The 16549-nt window shown below is 33.3% G+C and overlaps 1 protein-coding gene and 1 pseudogene across 4 annotated transcripts in view; one reads left to right on the top strand and one right to left on the bottom strand.

Annotated features, from left to right (window-relative positions):
- Nucleotides 1–16549, top strand: part of PCDH11X (protocadherin 11 X-linked) — a 663262-nt gene that overhangs the window by 234823 nt on the left and 411890 nt on the right. The gene's annotated exons all lie outside the window — the stretch shown is intronic.
- On the bottom strand, nucleotides 14368–14873 carry LOC311601746 (eukaryotic translation initiation factor 1-like; annotated as a pseudogene). Its single transcript has one exon. The product of its transcript is annotated as a eukaryotic translation initiation factor 1-like (transcript).

The following is a 16549-nucleotide window of genomic DNA, read 5'->3' as shown; positions in this document are numbered from 1 at the left end:
GTACAGGAAAATTCCCTTTTTAAAATGCATCCTTTTTTAAGCCTGAAATGTCTGATGAAGAAGCATAACTCTTTCATGGAAGAATTTTATGAAGCACAGATGTTTTTTAGCCTCCCACAGGGATATATAACACCACACTGAGGACCACAGATGCCTCCTCTCCCACTTTGATATCTGGCTTCATTCCTTAGGAATCTATTTCTTTCAGTGATTAGCTCAAATAAGCTTATTTCAGCACAGATAACCTCAGCCTCTTCTTAAAAGTAGATTGTATGTGATGAGGTAAGAAAAAAATAGACCAACTCATCTAAAAATACTGGCATTACCAAGTGGCAGGTTTTTCTTTTGGGTATAATCATAAATTATGCCTGCCAAAAAGTAAATGTCTAAAAATTCAAGATACTTTAGGGAAATAAAGTTAATATAGATTCAAATTAATTGAATCCCATATATGCCAAATTTCTTTTAAATTCAATCTTTAAAAACCTCAGTTTTCACTAAGTCATTGCAACAGCAAATCGTATATATGTATTTCTTTTCTCTTTTTGTACTAGGCTATTAAAAATGTATTGGTTAACAATAATATAATTCTATTAAAGTGAAAATTTTAAATTAGAAATCTCACAAATATCTAAGTGCACTGAAATCATGAGGACAATATGGTTATATATCTTTCTATACCCTCTGGAGGAAAATCTCTCTTCTTGCCTTTTCCAGGCAAGGAAAAGCTACTTTCCTTACCCAAGGACCTATTTCTTAATGTTCAAAGCAAAACTTTGCATTCCTTTCATGTTCCTTATTACACATGTCTTTACACCTATTTTTTAAACACTTATTGAACTGAGCTCTCTTATGTAACCTCGGACTATTTTCGATATCTAAGAATTTAGTCTCTCTCTCTCTCTCTCTCTCTCTCTCTCTCTCTCTCTCTCTCTCTCTCTCTCCTCTCTCTCTCTCCCTCCCTCTCTCTCTCTCTCTCTCTCTCTCTCTCTCTCTCTCTCTCTCTCTCTCATTCACGTTTATCTCCATAAACATTTGTGCACTATATGTATGCCTTAGGCCACAAGAGGATGATAGACTCCCTAAAACTAGAATTACACATGGTTGTAAGCTACTAAGTGGATGCTAGAAATTGAACACTATTCCTCTTCAAGAGCAATATGACCTTAGCTGCTGAATGATCTCTCCAGACACCAAAGAAGAATTCTCTCTTAATCATACCTGCAAAGTGTTCGTTGATATAGAAATATGAAGTCTTTGGTAGTGAAATTAGGCCTAGTCACCATTGAGCAGGCTCATATTACTTTACCATGATGGATCCAATTCAAATGTTTTCACCTTCCTATGTTTTGCTTCATTTTAATTTACATTCAAGTAATATATTTTAATTAGAGTATATTAATTCCTACTGTCATGGTGGATACTAATATCCTGCATCCTTCATGTTCCAGCACCAAGTGCTTCACTTGCTAATCCTGATGAGAATAAGACAGCTCCCAGGAAAGCTTCATAGAAAGTTTCCAATCACAATTGGTCCAGCATTTCAGACTGTCCAACATAAGACTCTAGTTAAGCCAAAAATTTCTCAACAATTAGAAACTGGGCTACAAATGCTATTCCTAGCTTGCTAAACAATTTCCCCCAATTTTATTTGGGTCCCTATGAAGGTATTATTCATCCAAAATCAGCCTGAAGAAAACTTAAGAGAACAACACCCCATTTCCCTTAAGGGAGGCTGGATAGGTTTTTGGTTGCTTTCTTGGGCAATAAATGTTTATTTTCATTGGGAGTTGGTTAGAAGTTATTATTGGTCTTATTGAGAGAGAAAACAAGGTTAGACTCAGGGATGTCTCTCCTTTTCTTTATCTTTCATTCTTAGGGTTGGAGATAGGGGTTGCAAAGAAAGAGGTGGAAATAGAAATATATAGGGATGATAAAACAAAAAGTAGATTAGTGAATCAACTCCTCAATTTAACACCTTAATTGTTACTTACAAGGTTACTTTTAATTCACTGATATAGAATTTGTATATAAATGCAAACTAAGTTTTGTTTTAGATACATTAGTATAGAATTAAAATTGAAGACTATTATTCACATACAATATATATAATATTTCTACTAAAGTACGCCTTATTGTACCAACACAACTCAATTGTAATACAAGGTTTACTTCCAATACTTTGAAAATGTTATTGCAGTCTGTTTAGGATAAGTAAGTTTTACAAGTTAATTGTTAGTTAATGAAATCATTGTCATATCAGTTATCAGTCTATTTTTGTCACAATAATATATATTCTATATTTAACAGATAGATATGATTATAAAGAAAGATAAGGTAAAATAGTTAGATAAGGTCTTCAAAAACCTCAGAGACATACAGAATATGGCATTTAATGATATTTCCATTATTTTAAAGATTCTTTGACAATTAAACAGGTTAACTCCTGGTAACAGCCAGCTTACTTCAAAGAGGATAATGAGCAACAAAAAACCTCCTTATGGAGATGGCTTCAAATGTGGCAAACATCCACTGGGCAAAATGTCCTTTTTTTTTTTTTTATCACAGGCAGAATTCAGCCTAATAATCTGAAAACTTGGATGCAGGCATATTCAATGGCCAAACTCTGCCAAGACAGGGTAACCAAGTAAGTCCTCAATAGCTCCTTACTCACAAATATTTCTGCCAGATATATTGAGCCAGAAAGCTGAAGATGATGCTCAAATCTTATAGAGAATTTTGGGTGACTGTTCAGGCAGCAAACTGTCTCTGTCATCTTCTTATTTGGGAAGCTGCTTATCTGGTATCCCTCTATACTAAGGTAATTAATTTTATTCCTTCTCAAGTCTCTGATGGGGTTGAGACAAGATAGTTTAGATTTACAGATGTTTTTAGATCTAGATAGATGTTTTATGTTGATAATGAGGAGATATGATAGATATTGATGAACATTCAGAATTTTAGATGCATCAAGATATGAGAATGTTTTTTCAAGGCAGCCAAATACAAATAGCCAAAACACTATGAATGTAACATTTATGTAACTCCTGATTGTATCATTTTCTTCTTTCTCTAGGTAGGTTATTGTTTATATGTATAATAATATAAATGTATATATGCAATATAAAATATATTTAATAAAATAATATATTTACCTCATTCCCCTTTTCCTCCCTCCAACCATAGCCATGTCCCTTGTCTCCCTATGAAATTGTTAGTTTTTTCTTTATTATTGTTATATCTGCTCAAATATATAAATACAACATACTGAGTTCATTTTGTTACTTGTGTGCATTAAATTTTAGGATTCACCACTTGGTATTCATTGACCAATTAGGGAGCCTGTTACTGGACAGGATAACTCTCCCTATCTCCAAAGTATGTTGAGGAAAAGAGGCTTAACCATGCATAAACAACCACAGGTGACTAAGAAATGGTGTAGTGTAAGAAATAATCTCTCCAAGGAAGAGCAAATTTATTGGTTATACAATAACAATATCATCTTTCTTTCCTTAAGTATATTATTGAAATTTTACTTTTTATACAAATAACTATAAACTGTAGCAATATATTCGGTAACCATATTGTCAGTATGGTTGTAATTATAATATATCACATACAGTTTAATAGGAAAAGTCAAAACTTCTTAAGTAGACAAAAGTATGTAGCTGATTATGTATTCAAGTGATCATAATTAAGCAAGATTTGATTGAACAAACTGAGTGGATATTATTTAATTACTTTGATCTGCAGGATAGAATGTACTTATAATAAATTTAAATTAGAATAGCTTAATTTGTTTTACCTTTGTCAGTATATTGTTACTTTCTGAAAGAATTAACACTGTTTTCATTTTTTTAATTAATTTATTCTTGTTACATCTCAATGGTTATCCCACCCCTTGTATCCTCCCATTCTTCCCTCCCTCCCATTTTCCCCTTATTCCCCTCCCCTATGACTGTTCCTGAGGGGGATTACCTCTCCCGTATATGCTCATAGGGTATCAATTCTCTTCTTGGTAACCTGCTGTCCTTCCTCTGAGTGCCACCAGATCTCCCCTTCCATGGGACATGGTCAAATGTGAGGCACCAGAGTACGTGAGAAAGTCATATCCCACTCTCCTCTAAACTGTGGAGACTGTTCTGACCATTGGCTAAATCTGGGTAGGGGTTTAAAGTTTACTGCCTGTATTGTCCTTGGCTGGTGCCTTAGTTTGAGCAGGACCGCTGGGCCCAAATCTGCCTATCATAATGTTCTACTTGTAGGTTTCTAGGACCCTCTGGATCCTTCTACTTTGCTATTCTCCCATGCTTCTCTCATCCAGAGTCTCAATGGGATGTCCTCCCCTCTGTCTCAGTTTCCTGGTAAGTGAAGTCTTTCATGGGATATGCCCCTTGGGTTAGTATGCAGATATAAGTGAGTATATACCATTTGAGTCTTTCTGCTTCTGGGTTAACTCACCCATTATGATCATTTGTAGTTCAATCCACTTGTCCACAAATTTCGGGAATTCCTTGTTTTTAATAGCTGAGTAGTATTCCATAGTGTATATGTACCACAGTTTCTTTATCCACTCTTCTACTGAGGGACACTTAGGCTGTTTCCATGATCTGGCTATTATGAATAAGGCTGCTATGAACACGGTTGAGCAAATTTTCTTGTTGTGTGCTGGAGCATCTTCTGGGTATATTTCAATTTCTATGTCTTCATGCTAAGCATAACAGGGTATTTAACAAAGAATTACCTACCTGTTAGTCAATATATGCAATCAATTAGCCAGGACAGTTTAGTTTTTCACTAATTTCTTTCAAAATGAAATGATTAGCTGTTGGCTTTCTTATGCAGATGTTCAATTTTAAAATTAAAATGATATACAATTCATTGGGTAGTGTATTGTTGCAAGAAGGAAAATATGTAGCATCAAACTCACCTCTAATCTCTACAGAGTCAAACTGGAAAAACAAGGAGTTTGATGTGAGATTACTGTGGCTTCTTGAAATGGTATAGAAGCTATACTATACTCAGGAAATTTCATTAACATGACTGCCTCCACATGACCTGAGCAAGGACAATAACAACAGACATGCTAATATGGGCTAGGTAAAGCACAAGAGTCATCAACCTTCCACAACAACTACAGGCAACCAAGGAATGCAGAGAGCAAGAGAAATAGTCTACTCCAAGGAAGGCCACATCAGTTGGTTATCCTATACCAAATGGTCAGTATTGGAAACATACACACACACATTTAACATTATGGAGACAGAGAAGGTTGTATTTATGTACTTATTAGAATGGTTTACAGGATATTTTTGAGGTCATCGCAAAATGACTGTCACATAATGGAAAGGCATATAATCCAGTAGTTCAGTCCATGAGCCTGATTGTCTTGGTAGTCCAAATCTGGAGCTGGAGCTGTGGAGAATTCATGGAGAACTGCAGGTCTTCAGCATTCTGATGAATTTGGATTGATTTCTGGCCACAGTAACATAATGGATATACATGCTAGTTAGAATGAGAGACAGAAGGTGAAAGATAGAGTTTCCTTCTTCCATTTCCTTTTATGTGGGCTGCCTTCAAAAGATGTAGTTGGGACAACACCTCACAGATGTGCTCAGCAGTTTGTAACCCCTGAAACAGCTGCCTTTAGAGAGATAAACTTTTTTTAGGTCATGGTCGAGAGTAAAGACTAAGAGGTAAGTCCATCTGCAATGTGAAAGGCCAGGGCCATACCCAGAATGAGTCAGGGAATGAGTGAGCCATGGATCCAGAGAGGTAATAATATGAACACTTATCTGTTGAGTACCTTGAATCAACAACTGAGAATAAGCAAATTGAATATATGGGGAATCTGCTGGCAGGTGCTTGATGTATCATACTTCTTACTTAGGCAGTCTCATGAGCCATCCTATGTTTCTTCCCATATATACCATAGTAATGCATGGCAATGAGCCTCTTGGTGATGTAACTGCAATTCTTTGTCATCTAGGGAGTGTAGTTCTGAATAATGCACCTGGATTTGGTTTCACTATTTAGTTGTTTTTGGCAATTTTATAAGTGGTTTCTAGTAGTTTACAAATCTGGAGTCCATGTTGCTTCCAATATTCGTTATTTTTAGGCTCTTATTGTGATACCAAGCTTAGAATTACATAGCACAGCAAATATTAAGTAAAGCAAAGATTCATCTTCTTTTTAGTTACATTGAAAACTTGTTTTGACCACTGTAGATTCCTTTTCACTACTGGTATTAATGGGGATATAATTTGAAGTGCACCCAGACAGCAGTAATCTAGGTTTTTCATCATTTAATTTATCCTTTTATCAAACATTTGATAAAGTCCCAAAATATGCTAGGTACTGAATTTAGGAATGGAAATTCAAGAGTGCAAAAAATAGTCTTCTGGCTTTTCTTATGAACAAATAGTTTATACTAATGTTCATTTGCAGACATTATTAACATTTTGCAAATCAGCCACAATTTATTTACACAGATGAGCATACTCAGCCCATGAAGATGAAATTCATTTGTTTTTTTTTTTTTCAGATTAACAAGCCTGCCATGTCCGTGTTCTTGTTAATTAGTTGCAAGGTGTGATGTGTTTTGAGGAGATCAGTTGTACTCTCTGAAATGTAATTTTGAGCATATATTATGCACTGCCTTTTAACCTGGAGTCAGAAATTAGAACAAATTGTTTCTTCTTTCAAGTTTTTCCTCAATGATAAGAGTTCTGACTTATTTGAAAGATTAACAAAATTTATTATTACTACCACTGTTTTAAACTATAATTTTCCAGGTGGGCAGCTGCAAGTTAAGTGCATGGAACATTTTTTATTTTACTTTAAGATTTATACTAAAACAGTTTGCTATCTTGGCTTTTAGTCTCCCCTAGACTTTTTAAGCACGAGAAGTTCAGGATTATAGGAGAAAGAAGATGCCATTACAGTGAAACCATGTTTCCATGAAATGACAAAGAGAGAGCTGAACATTTACAGAAATCTAATTTTATCAGGACATAAAAAATCTCCTGTAAGACTGACAAAACTGCTTAGCCAGGATGCTTCCAAGGAAATATAAGGAAATAGGCTTGTTAGGGTATTCTTCCCTTCTCCTTGGCTGAAGAAGTAAAGTTTCTGTGGGCTAATTGGTCTGGCTTCATTTATACTTAAATTCATTATTAAAGCCATGTACAAAAATTTTACCTGCCTGCTGATTGTCTACAGCCTCATGTCAATTATTTCCAGGGCTTCAATTAAAACATTTTCTTCATAAAGCTGCTAGAAGAACATTATATCCATAAATACCCTTCTTTCTTTTCTTTTGTGTTTCTGCTTCACTATGGTGTGGTTAGAAGAATGTATATATTAAGTTATCCAAATCTATGTTTTGTTATATATGTACATTATGATAAGTATAGTATTCTCTTTCTATACTAGCCTTTTTATATGGTCTGGCATTAACACATAAGGTCTGTACTCTAAGCTAATTTCAGGTATATCATACATTAACTATATTTTATAAACATATATGTGTGTACATGTATAAACAAATATATATAAATACAACTTGCTGAGTCTGTTTCTTTTTGTTAGCCTAGTCATCATGTCTTATCATTTCTCTTTTTGCATATAGCCATAACAGTATGAAAAGATAGTACACTGCTCCATTATTATTTATCTCATCTAACAATTCTGAAGCCCTTTTGAAACACTTCTCAAGTGTAGTTTTCAATGCCTCTTCTTCCTTACATGGAGAAGGATGAAGGATTTATAATTATATTCCTTTTATTGTATGTGCAACTGTGGTCAAAAAATATTTCAGTGGGAAAGATGTGATGTTTTCTTACTTCAACTTGGTTGGATAAAAGCAAACACACCTTATAAATATTGTCAGATGCATATCTTTGTTCTTTTACTATCATCCTGGCTTATATACCATTTGCCATGGAGAAATGCCCCTTCTTAAATTGCAAATTATTCTTTCCAGTCATATAAGATGCATATAATAAATAATTAGTACACACCCTTATTTTTATATATCATTATACACACAATGTACTTCTAAACCTGAGTTGTGGAAGAAAGTAGGCCAATGTAAATTTGAGTTACTCCTCTAAACACTTTTAAGTAAACCACTAGTTTTTTATTATATATTCATTTTTGTATATATGAATGTTTTGCATGCATATATATCTATGTAACACTTTCATGCATGGTGCCAATGGAGGGTGTTAGATTCTCTGGAACTGGAGTTACAGTTTATGTGAGTCTCCATATAGGCCTTAAGAACAAACCTTGTTTTTCTGCAAGAGCAACAATTCCTCTTAGAGGCTGAGTCATTCCTTCCACTCTTCTATTATCTCTTAATAATGATTACTTTAAAATTAACAATAATAGTGTAGAATCGATGGAAGGTCTGTGTGTGGTAATGATATATATATAATGTGCTATTCTCATGTACCAAAAGATAAGAATGCCAATTTTTGTGTTTGGATACCTAGGAAAAAAGTGTGTTATAGCAACATAATAGCATATTTTGTTCCTAAAATAGAGTGAATGTAGTTATGAAATATCTACTGCATGCATGTACCTTAAGCACTTTACGGCAAACCATACATCAAAACAAAGTCACAAGAGCCAACATACATGATTTTGTTAATGTGAAATATCCCAAACCAAGCAAATTAGATAGTATTAAGACTTAGAGGTCAAGATATAAAATCCCAAGCCTAATAAACTGAGTTTGAATCTTGGAAACTACCAGGTGTAAGGAAGGATATAAGATATAAGTCATTACTACTGCAAAGTTTTCTCTGACTGCCAGACACATGTGTTTCATGTACCCCTGTCAAACAAATTCTTTGAAAAGTGTAACAAAAAGTTAACAAAACAAGTACAAAAAAAACGGAGAAGACAAAAACACAATGTACAGCAAGATTAGTAGTTCACATTAGCTTGAGGAAAAGAATAAGAATTGATTATTGAATCTGTGAGCCTTCCATTTAAGAACAGGAACTAGATAGTAGAGTGTATAAAAATATTGTGATAGTTTGAAGAATATTACCTTATAGACTTTAGAATTTTCACTGACTAGTATTTCTTTGGTCCTGTAAATTTTTTTCATATGTACATTGAAGAGCTAACATGTCGACTGTCAATTTTTTTAATAAGAGCCTTTAGCAAGCAATTTCTTTTCTATAAATTAAAAATAACACATATTTAAATTACTTTTATATTTTGTGTTACTCTTTTTATTATTGTTTCATATAGTCATGGTCGTATTTGCTAATATTGCTGATATAGAATAGTATAGAAAATACTATATATTGTTGCTATTCTGAACCCCAACATATAGTTCAGTAATTTATCATAAATAATATATCAGTTTTATAAGCATATATTTATTTTCCCTCATTTACTTTTACCAATTATTTCAAGGTACAAGCACTTCCAATTATAGAATTATTGAGGGTGATGTTTATGTATTATCTATTTGCAACACTGTGCTAGGCATATACACATATTTATTAATCCTACTGCCAAACTAATATCTTGTTTTATCGAAGTCCAGCTTCAACATCAAATGGGGAAAACTGAGCTGAGACATGAATCTTGTGGCTGGCTGGCTGGTGACCCTGCAAATTTTCTTAGAGGGTAATCTTCCAGGCTGGAACTGATTGTTACTGGCAATAGCTTCCACTGATGGTACAAGCTGGAGGTAGGGCTGATGGCTCCTACGAGGGGCTAGAGCTGATGGCTACTAGCAAAGGCTTCTATTGATAGTGGCAAGCATCTAAAAAAGAAATGGAAAGGAGAGAAAAGAAATACGCATGAGCATGTGCACATGCGTTTATGAATACAAACACACACACACACACACACACACACACACACACACTTGGTGATGAAGGAAGACAGATTCCAGCAGGTAGGTTTCAACAAGCTTCTTCTTCTAACTATTTTTTCTTCCATAGTTTATTTGCCAAAATGAAATCTTTCCATTAGTACAAAAATCACAATACGTTTACATTCTATTTTTCTATAAACAAATGATTAGAATGGATATAGGTAATAAAATCATGTTCCCTAATACTTTCACATGACCAAATGTTTTATTTATTATGGATGAGAAACAAACAAGAATAACAAGTATTTCCAAGAATCCACATACATTGTACCCTACCAACTTGTTATATATTAAGAGAGTATAAGCAAGCAAGGTAATTTCTCAGTCAGCTTTTCTTTTTTCCCTGTTTTTCATCTTTTTTATTAAATATTCTTTTATTTCTTCCATATACATTTATATTATTACACATATGTACAATAAACTACCTATAACAAGAACAATGACAAAATCAGGAATTATATAAATGTTACATTCTTAGTGTTCTGCCTATTTGTATTTGGTAGCCTAGAAGAAAACATCTTTCCTATCTTGGTGCATCTAAAATTCTGAACGTTAATAACTATCATAGCTCATCATTATCAACTCTAAACATCTGTCTGGGCTTTAAAACATCTTAACCCCTAAACAACTAAGCTTAATTTTAAAACTAAACTATCTGGTCTTCAACATCATTAGAGACTTGAGAAGGAATAAAATTAATTACCTGCGTATACAAGGGGTACAGTTCAGCAGCTTTTCTTTACTAGCAGGCTGCAATTTCCAGTTACAAAGTTACAAAGAAGGGATCGATTTTCTTAAAAAGTAATATTATAAAGTTCTTAAAAGAATCATAAATCTAAATCCCATATAAAAATAATCAGCCATTTTAATTTTAAGTCCTAAAGGTGCTCATCTACTCATTAATATATTTTATTAAATCATATCAGGAAGCTGAGGGCAGAAAATAGAATAAGGAAATTCATCGCCATCTCAGTCACCAGCCCAGCTTGAAAGACTCATATCAGCCAACGCTGTTATGGACCATTGTGCTGGCTTTGCCAACCACAAAACATCCCAAGCTTTATTAATAAGAGTATACTTTATGCTTCAATTGTCTCCTAACATTTCCCTCATCAGGGCCAATAGCAAAAACATCTTTACCTTACATTGCTAAACAATCTATTTTTCCCTAAGAAAAAAAGCTTCCTAGAAAGCTATGTCAGAGCCACTAGCAAAAACATCTTTACCTAACCTTGTTGAACACTCTATTTTTCCAAATTCTTTCTTAGGGTAGTTAGCAATCTACATATTCAGGTTGTTTTCAAAGATGATGGTTGAAGCAATAATCTGCTCCAGCAGCAATGCCTGAAAGAGATCAAGCCTTGTTATTGTGAGTACCAATGATACTGCCCAGTGAGGGAATGAAAGCCCCCTTTATAATACTCAAACAATTCACATATTAAGGGGATTAAAAGGACCTCATGGATAACAAGCAGAGCTATGTTCCATAAAAGCATGAAGTCCTCAGGACACATAGTTCTTGGGGTTATGCCTCACAGAGACACAGCCATCATGGATTTACTAACTGGTGGGCCGCAATCTAAGAATAGAGCTGTTTTGCTCTTCCTCTTGCTTGGACCCTGGCATAGTTTCTGTGAAAGAATATAAAAATCAGCCAGTATATTGCCTATAAATATATTTTGACTAATGGATTTTCTACTTTAATTTTGTTTCATGAAAACAAAATTCCTTGCCTAGAATATTGTAATTTAAGCATCAGAACACTTAAAATACATAATACTATTTTAATAATTACATTCATACATCTTAGAAACAAGATTCTTTCCCATGAAACATCAGAGCAAAATGTTTAGAAAGAGGCCACATTAGGTACTCACTAAAATTGCTACATAACTAGTATAAAATTAGTAGAATAAATAGAACATTTCTTTCCTACCTCATATAGTTTTAAGGAATGGAGAAGAGAATCTATGTTACCTGATCAAAGATAGCACTGATTTTGTGAGATGTTAGAGAAATGGGAACAGTTAGATCAAGAGAAGAGACACCTTTTTGTAGTAACTTGCATCTCATTGCTGGTATGGATTCAAACATTCCGGTATGGTCTAAATTTTCTTTTATTATTTAATTTTCATCCTCATCAAAGCTGTGTGGTTTAGGGTTATAGGGACAAGAGTAGCAGCCTTGTTTCCTTCTAATAGTTTAAAATAAGTAGTTTCAAAACAATAGCATTAGATGTCTAATTTAAAACAGATATCTAATAATGTCTCTTATAGTCTTAGCACTCTTATTCTGGGTTAAGGACTAAATAAAAGTTTTATTATTTTATTATACATCAAAAAATAAGATATAAAAGTTTTCTCAAGTTAATACACATAAGAGAACTTCTAGGTGAACAGATTCTGTTGTGTCAAGTGAGAGCACTATGATTATAGGAGACTTTGGCTGGATTCATATATAAACTATCCTTGATATAATTGGCTGCTCATTTATTCTCTTCTACTTTCTTTCATTCTTTCTCTCTTTTATTTATTTATTTATTTCTTCTTCTTCTCTCTCTCTCTCTCTCTCTTTTTTTTTTTTCTTGGCTGGTCAATGTTGGAACAAAAACTAGCTACAAGCTTAGTTTTTCAAAAAATTATATGATGATATTCCACATGTAACTCATAATGTTAAACATAGTTTTCTAAGCAAGTAAGTTTTTATATGGCTTGCTTGTATGATAATTCCAGAATGTGTCCATTTAATTATAAATCTGGATTTTCTATATTTCTTTAATTTTTTTGTTCCTTTACATAGTATAGATTACTTTAGATTTTAATAGAATGGATTCTCATCAACTTTAATATTGCATTATGAAGTGAAGGCAAATATTTAATATAGCACATATTGGATGCATATTATACTTACATATAAATTAGTCTCTAATTTTATTTTTACTTTTTTCTTTTTATACTTTTAAGAGTATATTTAATATACTATATTACTTATGATCTGCTCAGATTGTTACAATAATCAAAGTAAAATGTAATTGTCCATGAAGAGACAATAACATATCATCTTTAGATAAGAGTTCAATTTGAGGAAAAAACATATGTAGCCCATGAGCTACTTCTGGTGGCTTGGTTTGAAGAAAAATAGCTACTTCTCACTTCTGCTTAATAGATTAAAATGATAAAAATACGATTAACAATGTGCAAATTCAGCTGATAAAGTTTATTTTTGTATAGCTAACAAATTTCAATGAACTCTATATTATAAAATCCTAGTTTATTCCAGTTAGTACAATTTGACAAGGTCATGATTTTAATTCTTTTCAAAACACTTATTTTTGTTCAATTTTCTTAGCTTCCAGGTAAGACTAATTGAATTATTAAAACATCACTGATGTTTGCTACAATTGTATACAGTATTTCCCAGTACATCTGGAAATCATTAAGAACATGTTTTTGTATTTGAATTTTAAAAATTAAATATATTCGATTCCAAATTTCATGTATACTAAAAGGGAAAAATGGTATTGTGTAAAACAAAGGTTAAGGAAATCATGGGAATAATAAAAATTGTTTTGTTCCATACTGCATACCAAGCAAACAATCATGATAAGAACAACATGAATATTTTTTTTGGTTTATTTTTGCTCTAGTAATCCCTGTTTCATTATGAACATTAAAAGTTCTGAGTTTACACATTAACTTCAATATTCTTACACATTCTAAATGATTATATTCTGCACAAAAATTGTCATACACATTATATTTGCAATTCCTAATTGAGAAAAAAGATTCGATTCTCATATAAAATATTTTGAATACTATAAAGGTAATTTAAATAATATTTTATAGTTATTGTAGCATAAATTTTATTCAATATACAGTTAAAGTTATGTAAATTATATAATTGTTATTAATTTCTAAAAACAAGCTTTACTCAAGTAAGGGTTTAAATACATTCCATAACATTTAAACTGGAAGGGAAAAGAAAAGCAGAAGACCAGTTTGTTCCTTCACATGGCTCTGGGCAGCTGCAGTTACTGAGTTGAAACTTCTGCAGCTAGGCACATGACCAATGGCTTCAGTTTGGTATATGTTCCCCTGTCGTTAGTTTAAACTGGTATCAGGCTGGCCTAGCCCTTCAGCTGTTTCAGCATCCCTGGTTAGAGGTGACCCTGGCAGTGCAGCAGATGTTCATGACCTCTGGAAATGTGGCCCTTTCTGAATTCTGCCTACCTGGTTAGATGCCAGAGGTTCTTATTGCAGGCGACTCCTTGTTACCCATCCTCTGGTTTACTTGGGCTGTTCAAGTGGTGAAATTCTTCTAGGATAGGGGCTCTCTAGAGAGACATCTGTGGAGCTTTTGGGTTTGGCTGAAACATTTTTTACTGCTTTGTTTCATGTTGGACACTGACAGGGCTTACTTCTTGGCCTATTTAAATAAAGGACTTCCAGACTAGACAGCATGGCTCTTTTCAGTTTATTGCATGGAGGAGTTACACTAGTCTAAGTTAAAAGCAGACCCCAAATGGTTACATTATGCAAGCTGTGAGGTTTTTAAACTTGTGACAAGGGACAGAAGGGAAGTTCTACTCATTGTAAGGAAGTCCTCATTTAAGCTTCGGAGCCACAAGCACCTAAAACCCATGAACCTTCAGCTGGTCGTCCTTAGCCAGTCCAGTCTCTATCAGGAACTGGCATATGTTCATGCACTGGTCATCCTGTAGCTGAATAACTTCTCCATATTCTGGATGTTCAATTACAGTACTATTGCAGGCAAATTTCTTTTTAAATGCCATTACTGGTTTCTTTTTATCATAATCATTAGCGATCAGTAGTAAGGGTCTTCCTGCCATTTATTTCTCTGTTGAATTCTTATATGGATATAATCCTCAGTGCCAGCAGGAAGTAGGTCATCACCCTTTACTTGCATCAGCAAATGGGTCTAAAGAGTGGAGGTTCTGGATAGTGGACATATGATATGATTCCTTTTCCTCAATAGATATGGCCCGCAGAAGGCAGCTTCAGGATTAGGCAGGCAGGGGGATGAAGCATAAGGAAGGAAGAGGGCTTAAGGGGGAGGTAGCTGAGTCCTCAGAGGCAGCTCACTGACTGGGGCCTATAAATTATATTTTAAACTGAGAATATTTTGTTCTTTTTGTGGTTATTCGTCTTGATATTTAATGGTTGAGCGATTTTCCAGCAATATAATGAGAATATTTTAAAAATCAAATTCTGTTTTCATACTTTTCAACAGAGGTTGAAATGAAAATTTCACAACAACTTAATACAAATCCCTAAGTACTCAAGCATTTTAAAAATGACATCTTTAAAATTCTATGAAAAGTAATCCTTGATTAAAACCTAAGTTGACTTTTATACAATAAATCAGATTCTGTGAATAAAATATGCAATTCAACATTTTAATTTACAATAAATTACCCAAAATGTTTGCTAATCCTTAATTATAAATACCTATTCAAATTTTGAACTTTGAAAGAAATTTATACATAACAATCAACATATTTATTTTATGGGGTGATTATGAAATTATTTCTTCTTATTCTCTTCTTATAAATACAGTCAATGAAATGGTTTTGTTTCTGGAATTATTACAATTTCATCAAAATGGTTAATATGTAGGTACTATTTTGGACTCCCAGTTCTTCTATTGGCATATTAATTCATGGTCCACATATTTTCCTGTGTACACAAGGGGTTTGATATTGTTTTCATTCAAAATATTTGATTAAATTATTATATATGTAGGGTTTTTCTTGTTGTAGATAAATATTAGGAAAGCTATAACTTAGTAGAAGACCAACAAACTCTTCATTCATAGGTCCTGGTTAAAATATTACTTCACTCAATATAAGGTATAATCAACTATGAAATATATAGGATTTCATAAGACAGATTATAAATTCTTTGATTAGTTTATAGCAACAGGGTAATGTACATCTAAATATACAAAATTATATAGATGAGAAAGTTTATAGCCTTAAAGCATCTTAGAAATTAAGAAGTACAAACTTTGTTCTTTCCAATTATTTTCATAATGGATAACATATTTTCATGTCTTTACCTCAACAATATCCTTACTTATTATATAAGGTTCAAATAATTTTCTAACAGTTTTATCAATATTGTACCATCAAGATCCTTAGAAGTATTTGACTAAAACATCATGGCATATTTTGTTTTGTTTGGATACTTCTCATCTTATTGAGTTTTTGTTTGCTTGCTTCTTTGTTTTGATTTTAACTTTCTGGTTTTAATTTTTTGAGAGAGGGTAGACAGTGTAGAAAATTATATATTGTAATTTGGATATGCAATGTTCTTCACTGCCTCATCGATCTTGACATTCAATCCCCTTGTGAAGGAGCTCTTTGTGAATGTTGTGAACCTTTTAATTGTAGATTTTCCAGGAAGTGTGGCACATGCATTTAATCCTAGAAGTCTGGAGGCAGAGGCAGCAGATCTCTGTCAGTTTGAGGCCAGCCTGGTCTACAGAGGGAGGCCAGGACAGCCAAGGCTACAAAAGAAACCCTGTCTTAAGAACCAAAACAACAACAACAACAACAACAAAAAAGCACACAAACAAACAAACAAATAAAAACAAAGAAAATACTTAGACATTTACTGGAAGTGA

The sequence above is a fragment of the Acomys minous genome (genome assembly GCF_964271855.1).
Source record: "Acomys minous genome assembly, chromosome: 7".
Classification (NCBI taxonomy): domain Eukaryota; kingdom Metazoa; phylum Chordata; class Mammalia; order Rodentia; family Muridae; genus Acomys; species Acomys minous.
This window is presented reverse-complemented; position numbering and strand designations above follow the sequence as displayed.